Raw genomic sequence first — 10,000 nt, 5'->3', positions numbered from 1 at the left:
TTCGAGGGGGGAGCGTCCCGCGTGTTCAGGCCGAATTTTGTGCATTTCCATCGGCGGGAAGAGGTCCAAACGGGAATGGGATTGAATGTGACTGCTGAAGCCGACATTGAGACCTCTAACGCGGGTAGCTCGGCCGGATTTGACCCGGCGGTTCTGCCGAAGGTCTCACCTTCGAGGGGGGAGCGTCCCGCGTGTTCAGGCCGAATATCGTGCATTGTTAACGGCGGGAAGTGTTCCAAAAGGGAATGGGATTGAATGTGACTGCTGAAGCCGACATTGAGACCTCTAACGCGGGTAGCTCGGCCGGATTTGACCCGGCGGTTCTGGCGACGGTCTCGCCTTCGAGGGGGGAGCGTCCCGCGTGTTCAGGCCGAATTTTGTGCATTTCCATCGGCGGGAAGAGGTCCAAACGGGAATGGGATTGAATGTGACTGCTGAAGCCGACATTGAGACCTCTAACGCGGGTAGCTCGGCCGGATTTGACCCGGCGGTTCTGCCGAAGGTCTCACCTTCGAGGGGGGAGCGTCCCGCGTGTTCAGGCCGAGTTTTGTGCATTTCCATCGGCGGGAAGAGGTCCAAACGGGAATGGGATTGAATGTGACTGCTGAAGCCGACATTGAGACCTCTAACGCGGGTAGCTCGGCCGGATTTGACCCGGCGGTTCTGCCGAAGGTCTCAGCTTCGAGGGGGGAGCGCCCACCGTGTACAGGCCGATTTTCATGCATTTCCAACCGTGGGAAGGGGTCCGAAAGGGGATGGGGGTGAACGTGACTGCTCAACCCGACTTTGAGACCTCTAACGCGGGTAGCTCAGCCGGATTTGACCCGGCGGTTCTGGCGACGGTCTCGCCTTCGAGGGGGGAGCGTCCCGCGTGTTCAGGCCGAATTTTGTGCATTTCCATCGGCGGGAAGAGGTCCAAACGGGAATGGGATTGAATGTGACTGCTGAAGCCGACATTGAGACCTCTAACGCGGGTAGCTCGGCCGGATTTGACCCGGCGGTTCTGCCGAAGGTCTCACCTTCGAGGGGGGAGCGTCCCGCGTGTTCAGGCCGAATTTTGTGCATTTCCATCGGCGGGAAGAGGTCCAAACGGGAATGGGATTGAATGTGACTGCTGAAGCCGACATTGAGACCTCTAACGCGGGTAGCTCGGCCGGATTTGACCCGGCGGTTCTGCCGAAGGTCTCACCTTCGAGGGGGGAGCGCCCACCGTGTACAGGCCGATTTTCATGCATTTCCAACCGTGGGAAGGGGTCCGAAAGGGGATGGGGGTGAACGTGACTGCTCAACCCGACTTTGAGACCTGTAACGCGGGTAGCTCAGCCGGATTTGACCCGGCGGTTCTGGCGACGGTCTCGCCTTCGAGGGGGGAGCGTCCCGCGTGTTCAGGCCGAATTTTGTGCATTTCCATCGGCGGGAAGAGGTCCAAACGGGAATGGGATTGAATGTGACTGCTGAAGCCGACATTGAGACCTCTAACGCGGGTAGCTCGGCCGGATTTGACCCGGCGGTTCTGCCGAAGGTCTCACCTTCGAGGGGGGAGCGTCCCGCGTGTTCAGGCCGAATTTTGTGCATTTCCATCGGCGGGAAGAGGTCCAAACGGGAATGGGATTGAATGTGACTGCTGAAGCCGACATTGAGACCTCTAACGCGGGTAGCTCGGCCGGATTTGACCCGGCGGTTCTGCCGAAGGTCTCACCTTCGAGGGGGGAGCGCCCACCGTGTACAGGCCGATTTTCATGCATTTCCAACCGTGGGAAGGGGTCCGAAAGGGGATGGGGGTGAACGTGACTGCTCAACCCGACTTTGAGACCTGTAACGCGGGTAGCTCAGCCGGATTTGACCCGGCGGTTCTGGCGACGGTCTCGCCTTCGAGGGGGGAGCGCCCCGCGTGTTCAGGCCGAATTTTGTGCATTTCCATCGGCGGGAAGAGGTCCAAACGGGAATGGGATTGAATGTGACTGCTGAAGCCGACATTGAGACCTCTAACGCGGGTAGCTCGGCAGGATTTGACCCGGCGGTTCTGCCGAAGGTCTCACCTTCGAGGGGGGAGCGCCCACCGTGTACAGGCCGATTTTCATGCATTTCCAACCGTGGGAAGGGGGCCGAAAGGGGATGGGGGTGAATGTGACTGCTCAACCCGACTTTGAGGCATCTAACCCGGGTAGCTCAGCCGGGTTTGACCCGGCGGTTCTGCCGACTGCCTCGCCTTCGAGGGGGGAGCGTCCCCCGTGTACAGGCCGATTTTCATGCATTTCGAACCGTGGGAAGTGGCCCAAAAGGGGATGGGGGTGAATGTGACTGCTCAACCCGACTTTGGCGCTTCCGAGCCGGGTAGCCCGGCCGGGTTTGACCCGGCGGTTCTGCCGTCGGTCTCGCCTTCGAGGGCGGAGCCTCCCCCGTGTACAGGCCGATTTTCATGCATTTGCAACGGTGGGAAGTTGCCCAAAAGTCGATGGGAGTGAATGTGACTGCTCAACCCGACTTTGAGACTTTTAAGCCGGGTAGCTCAGCCGGGTTTGACCCGGCGGTTCTGCCGACGGTCTCGCCTTCGAGGGGGGAGCCTCCCCCGTGTACAGGCCGATTTTCGTGCATTTCCAACGGTGGGAAGAGGTTCAAAAGGGGATGGGAGTGAATGTGACTGCTCAACACGACTCTGAGGCTTCTAACCCGGGTAGCTCGGCCGGGTTTGATCCGGCGGTTCTGCCGACGGTCTCGTCTTCGAGGCCGGTGCCTCCCCCGTGTACAGGCCGATTTTCGTGCATTTCCAACGGTGGGAAGTGGTCCAAAAGGGAATGGGGGTGGACGTGTCTGCTCATACCGACTTTGAGACTTGTAAGCCGGGTAGCTCAGCCGGGTTTGACCCGGCGGTTCTGCCGACGGTCTCGCCTTCGAGGGGGGAGCCTCCCCCGTGTACAGGCCGATTTCCGTGCATTTCCAACGGTGGGAAGAGGTTCAAAAGGGGATGGGAGTGAATGTGACTGCTCAACCCGACTCTGAGGCTTCTAACCCGGGTAGCTCGGCCGGGTTTGATCCGGCGGTTCTGCCGACGGTCTCGTCTTCGAGGCCGGTGCCTCCCCCGTGTACAGGCCGATTTTCGTGCATTTCCAACGGTGGGAAGAGGTTCAAAAGGGGATGGGGGTGAATGCGACTGCTCAACCCGACTCTGAGGCTTCTAACCCGGGTAGCCCGGCCGGGTTTGACCCGGCGGTTCTGCCGTCGGTCTCGCCTTCGAGGGCGGAGCCTCCCCCGTGTACAGGCCGATTTTCATGCATTTGCAACGGTGGGAAGTTGCCCAAAAGTCGATGGGAGTGAATGTGACTGCTCAACCCGACTTTGAGACTTTTAAGCCGGGTAGCTCAGCCGGGTTTGACCCGGCGGTTCTGCCGACGGTCTCGCCTTCGAGGGGGGAGCCTCCCCCGTGTACAGGCCGATTTTCGTGCATTTCCAACGGTGGGAAGAGGTTCAAAAGGGGATGGGAGTGAATGTGACTGCTCAACCCGACTCTGAGGCTTCTAACCCGGGTAGCTCGGCCGGGTTTGATCCGGCGGTTCTGCCGACGGTCTCGTCTTCGAGGCCGGTGCCTCCCCCGTGTACAGGCCGATTTTCGTGCATTTCCAACGGTGGGAAGTGGTCCAAAAGGGAATGGGGGTGGACGTGTCTGCTCATACCGACTTTGAGACTTGTAAGCCGGGTAGCTCAGCCGGGTTTGTTCCGGCGGTTCTGCCGACGGTCTCGTCATCGAGGGGGGAGCCTCCCCCGTGTCCAGGCCGATTTTCATGCATTTCCAACCGTGGGAAGTGGTCCAAAAGGGAATGGGGGTGAATGTGACTGCTCATACCGACTTTGAGACTTTTAAGCCGGGTAGCTCAGCCGGGTTTGACCCGGCGGTTCTGCCGACGGTCTCGCCTTCGAGGGGGGAGCGTCCCCCGTGTTCAGGCCGAATTTTGTGCATTTCGAACCGTGGGAAGTTGCCCAAAAGTCGATGGGAGTGAATGTGACTGCTCAACCCGACTTTGAGACTTGTAAGCCGGGTAGCTCAGCCGGGTTTGACCCGGCGGTTCTGCCGACGGTCTCGTCTTCGAGGCGGGTGCCTCCCCCGTGTACAGGCCGATTTTCATGCATTTCGTACCGTGGGAAGCGGTCCAAAAGGGGATGGGAGTGAACGTGACTGCTCATACCGACTTTGGCGCTTCCGAGCCGGGTAGCTCAGCCGGGTTTGACCCGGCGGGTCTGCCGACGGTCTCGCCTTCGAGGGGGGAGCGTCCCCCGTGTTCAGGCCGAATCTTGTGCATTTCGAACCGTGGGAAGTTGCCCAAAAGTCGATGGGAGTGAATGTGACTGCTCAACCCGACTTTGAGACTTGTAAGCCGGGTAGCTCAGCCGGGTTTGACCCGGCGGTTCTGCCGACGGTCTCGTCTTCGAGGCGGATGCCACCCCCGTGTACAGGCCGATTTTCGTGCATTTCCAACCGTGGGAAGTGGTCTAAAAGTCGATGGGAGTGAACGTGACTGCTCAACCCGACTCTGAGGCTTCTAACCCGGGTAGCTCGGCCGGGTTTGACCCGGCGGTTCTGCCGACGGTCTCGTCTTCGAGGCGGGTGCCTCCCCCGTGTACAGGCCGATTTTCGTGCATTTCGAACCGTGGGAAGTGGTCTAAAAGTCGATGGGAGTGAACGTGACTGCTCAACCCGACTTTGAGACTTGTAAGCCGGGTAGCTCAGCCAGGTTTGACCCGGCGGTTCTGCCGACGGTCTCGCCTTCGAGGGCGGACCCTCCCCCGTGTACAGGCCGGTTTTCGTGCATTTCGAACCGTGGGAAGTGATCCAAAAGGGAATGGGGGTGAACGTGACTGCCCAACCCGGCTTTGAGACTTGTAAGCCGGGTAGCTCAGCCGGGTTGGACCCGGCGGTTCTGCCGACGGTCTCGACTTCGAGGCGGGTGCCTCCCCCGTGTACAGGCCGATTTTCATGCATTTGCAACGGTGGGAAGTTGCCCAAAAGTCGATGGGAGTGAATGTGACTGCTCAACCCGACTTCGAGACTTGTAAGCCGGGTAGCTCAGCCGGGTTTGACCCGGCGGTTCTGCCGACGGTCTCGCCTTCGAGGGGGGAGCCTCCCCCGTGTACAGGCCGATTTTCGTGCATTTCCAACGGTGGGAAGAGGTTCAAAAGGGGATGGGAGTGAATGTGACTGCTCAACCCGACTTTGGCGCTTCCGAGCCGGGTAGCTCAGCCGGGTTTGACCCGGCGGGTCTGCCGACGGTCTCGTCTTCGAGGCGGGTGCCTCCCCCGTATACAGGCCGATTTTCATGCATTTCGAACCGTGGGAAGTGGTCCAAAAGGGAATGGGGGTGGACGTGTCTGCTCATACCGACTTTGAGACTTGTAAGCCGGGTAGCTCAGCCGGGTTTGTTCCGGCGGTTCTGCCGACGGTCTCGTCTTCGAGGCGGGTGCCTCCCCCGTGTACAGGCCGATTTTCGTGCATTTCGAACCGTGGGAAGTGGTCCAAAAGGGGATGGGAGTGAATGTGACTGCTCAACCCGACTTTGGCGCTTCCGAGCCGGGTAGCTCAGCCGGGTTTGACCCGGCGGGTCTGCCGACGGTCTCGTCTTCGAGGCGGGTGCCTCCCCCGTATACAGGCCGATTTTCATGCATTTCGAACCGTGGGAAGTGGTCCAAAAGGGAATGGGGGTGGACGTGTCTGCTCATACCGACTTTGAGACTTGTAAGCCGGGTAGCTCAGCCGGGTTTGATCCTGCGGTTCTGCCGACGGTCTCGCCTTCGAGGGGGGAGCCTCCCCCGTGTTCAGTCCGATTTCCATGCATTTCCAACCGTGGGAAGTTGCCCAAAAGGGGATGGGAGTGAATGTGACTGCTCAACCCGACTTTGGCGCTTCCGAGCCGGTTAGCACAGCCGGGTTTGACCCGGCGGTTCTGCCGACAGTCTCCTCTTCGAGGCGGGTGCCTCCCCCGTGTACAGGCCGATTTCCGTGCATTTCGAACCGTGGGAAGTGGTCCAAACGTCGATGGGAGTGAATGTGACTGCTCAACCCGACTTTGGCGCTTCCGAGCCGGGTAGCTCAGCCGGGTTTGACCCGGCGGTTCTGCCGACGGTCTCGTCTTCGAGGCGGGTGCCTCCCCCGTGTACAGGCCGATTTTCATGCATTTGGAACCGTGGGAAGTGGTCCAAAAGGGAATGGGGGTGGACGTGACTGCTCATACCGACTTTGAGACTTGTAAGCCGGGTAGCTCGGCCGGGTTTGACCCGGCGGTTCTGCCGACGGTCTCGCCTTCGAGGGGGGAGCCTCCCCCGTGTTCAGTCCGATTTTCGTGCATTTCCCACGGTGGGAAATGGTATCTTTCATTACGGGGACAAGGGTCTGAAGCGGTGAAGTCAGTAACCGGCATAGTTAAGGAAAGGGTTCGAATTTTCTCAACAGTACGAAAAAAGTGAGCAGGGAAGCTAGAGAAGGTGTCAGTGAGTCCCAAACGAGTGAACCGCAAAACTTAGGGAAATGCCCGAAAGCGTTTTAAAGGGTGAAATCGGGAACGAGGAAATGATGGGAAAGTGCCTGAAAGTGCTAAATGAGTAAACAGAAAAACGAAGAAAAATGTTTGAAAAGAAGAAGTGAGTAACCAGGAAAACTTAGAAAAATGTTCAAAACGAAGAAATCAGTAACCAGGAAAACTTAGAAAAATGATCAAAAAGAAGAAATGAGTAACCAGGAAAACTTAGAAAAATGTTTAAAAAGAAGAAATCAGTAACCAGGAAAACTTAGGAAAATGTTTAAAAAGAAGAAATCAGTAACCAGAAAAACTGCGAAAAATGTTTAAAAAGAAGAAATGAGTAACCAGAAAAACTTAGAAAAATGTTTAAAAAGAAGAAATCAGTAACCAGGAAAACTTAGAAAAATGTTTAAAAAGAAGAAATCAGTAACCAGGAAAACTTAGAAAAATGTTTAAAAAGAAGAAATCAGTAACCAGGAAAACTTAGAAAAATGTTATAAAAGAAGAAGTGAGTAACCAGAAAAACTTAGAAAAATGTTTAAAAAGAAGAAATCAGTAACCAGAAAAACTGCGAAAAATGTTTAAAAAGAAGAAATCAGTAACCAGACAAACTGCGAAAAATGTTTAAAAAGAAGAAATCAGTAACCAGGAAAACTTAGAAAAATGTTTAAAAAGAAGAAGTGAGTAACCAGAAAAACTTAGAAAAATGTTTAAAAAGAAGAAATCAGTAACCAGAAAAACTTAGAAAAATGTTTAAAAAGAAGAAATCAGTAACCAGAAAAACTGCGAAAAATGTTTAAAAAGAAGAAATCAGTAACCAGGAAAACTTAGAAAAATGTTTAAAAAGAAGAAATCAGTAACCAGAAAAACTGCGAAAAATGTTTAAAAAGAAGAAATCAGTAACCAGGAAAACTTAGAAAAATGTTTAAAAAGAAGAAATCAGTAACCAGAAAAACTTAGAAAAATGTTTAAAAAGAAGAAATGAGTAACCAGAAAAACTTAGAAAAATGTTTAAAAAGAAGAAATCAGTAACCAGAAAAACGGCGAAAAATGTTTAAAAAGAAGAAATCAGTAACCAGAAAAACTTAGAAAAATGTTTAAAAAGAAGAAGTGAGTAACCAGAAAAACTTAGAAAAATGTTTAAAAAGAAGAAATGAGTAACCAGAAAAACTTAGAAAAATGTTTAAAAAGAAGAAATCAGTAACCAGAAAAACTTAGAAAAATGTTTAAAAAGAAGAAATGAGTAACCAGAAAAACTTAGAAAAATGCTTAAAAAGAAGAAATCAGTAACCAGAAAAACGGCGAAAAATGTTTAAAAAGAAGAAATCAGTAACCAGAAAAACGGCGAAAAATGTTTAAAAAGAAGAAATCAGTAACCAGACAAACTGCGAAAAAATGTTTAAAAAGAAGAAATCAGTAACCAGAAAAACTGCGAAAAATGTTTAAAAAGAAGAAATCAGTAACCAGGAAAACTTAGAAAAATGTTTAAAAAGAAGAAATGAGTAACCAGGAAAACTTAGAAAAATGTTTAAAAAGAAGAAATGAGTAACCAGGAAAACTTAGAAAAATGTTTAAAAAGAAGAAATCAGTAACCAGAAAAACTTAGAAAAATGTTTAAAAAGAAGAAATCAGTAACCAGAAAAACTTAGAAAAATGTTTAAAAAGAAGAAATGAGTAACCAGAAAAACTTAGAAAAATGTTTAAAAAGAAGAAATGAGTAACCAGAAAAACTTAGAAAAATGTTTAAAAAGAAGAAATCAGTAACCAGAAAAACGGCGAAAAATGTTTAAAAAGAAGAAGTGAGTAACCAGAAAAACTTAGAAAAATGTTTAAAAAGAAGAAATGAGTAACCAGAAAAACGTTTAAAAAGAAGAAATCAGTAACCAGAAAAACTTAGAAAAATGTTTAAAAAGAAGAAATGAGTAACCAGAAAAACTTAGAAAAATGTTTAAAAAGAAGAAATCAGTAACCAGAAAAACGGCGAAAAATGTTTAAAAAGAAGAAATCAGTAACCAGAAAAACGGCGAAAAATGTTTAAAAAGAAGAAATCAGTAACCAGACAAACTGCGAAAAATGTTTAAAAAGAAGAAATCAGTAACCAGAAAAACTTAGAAAAATGTTTAAAAAGAAGAAATCAGTAACCAGGAAAACTTGGAAAAAAACACTTAGAAAAATTTTCAGCAAAGTGTGAAAAATATTCTAAGTGTCAGCGGAGGAAAATGCTGCAGCATCGGGAAAGATTCGCAAACTTACACCGAACATGTGCTCCGAAGTGCCGGAGGAATTGGGTGAATTGAGCCCGGCAAATGGCCAGCTGTCGTTTTGTGCCTGCAGCCCGAAAACTTTAACTTTGTCTGTCGCGGAAGTCCGGACCGAGAAAAATCCAAACGGTTTTGACCGGACCGAGTTCCAGACCGATGCAGTCAAATTTGGAATTCAGACCCATTCAGTGCCACTTGTAGTTTTTCCGCAGTGAGGTTGGCGGGGTACCCGGAGATATATGGGAACACGATTTTTAGAACAAAATGGCGGCGCGGGACCGTTCTGAAAGGCATCCGAAAAACGGTTCCACGGGCATAGCACTTTAATGACAGGTATGAGTGCATGCCGGAGAGCTCTTGGAAGTCGAATTTTTGACACTTTGTCAATTTTTTGACAGATTTGACAAACTCTTTCTGTCTGTTCTAAGAGTCAGTCAGAGACTTGTGCGGCGGTCTTTTGACACTATTGGAGGGCGGGCAAACCCCACGTTGACTCCGGCCGTCCCTCCACAGGCGCTCGTGTCCAAAATGAAGGCGAGAGACGCGAGTGGCCTGGTTCCCTTGGGTGTTGCCAAGAAGGCTGCGGGCTGACCGTTGCCTGAGCACTCCCTAAAGCCTCTTGTGATGAGAGCAGACCTCGCCTGCCGCACGACCGGCTCTGGGAGTCGTTGGGCCGCTATTTGTGAATAGTCTGGTCCTCCTCTGCCACCCGGACAAGCGCGATGGCTCTGCCGCCCTGCGGTGCTCGTCACCCAGGTTTGGGGAACACGATACTCGTAACAAAAATAAAAGGCGGCTCGGGACCTGCAGGCGAAAGGGGTCCCGTGGTGCTAAGCACGTCGACTTCGGGTCTCGGTGCAAGCCGGAGAGCTCACGGAAGTCTAAAGTTTTCGGCACGTGGTCGAATCTTTTCAAAGGCTTACCCGGCTCTTTCCGTCCATTCTGAGAGTAAGTCAGAGGCCGGTGCGGAGGTCTCTTGACAATCGGAGGGGGTGGTGGCCCTCCGCAGGCGCTCGTGTCGAAAATGAAGGCGAGAGACGCGAGTGGCCTGGTTCCCCTGGGTGTTGCCAGGAAGGCTGCGGGCTGACCCTTGCCTGAGCACTCCCTAAAGCCTCTTGTGATGAGAGCAGACCTCGCGCGCCGCACGACCGGCTCTGGGAGTCGTTGGGCCGCTATCTGTGAATAGTCTGGTCCTCCTCTGCCACCCGGCCAAGTGCGATGGCTCTGCCGCCC

This window comes from Chiloscyllium punctatum, unplaced genomic scaffold, assembly GCF_047496795.1.
Source record: "Chiloscyllium punctatum isolate Juve2018m unplaced genomic scaffold, sChiPun1.3 scaffold_992, whole genome shotgun sequence".
Lineage (NCBI taxonomy): Eukaryota > Metazoa > Chordata > Chondrichthyes > Orectolobiformes > Hemiscylliidae > Chiloscyllium > Chiloscyllium punctatum.
The sequence above is the reverse complement of the archived record's forward strand: the minus strand, read 5'-3'. Positions refer to the sequence as shown.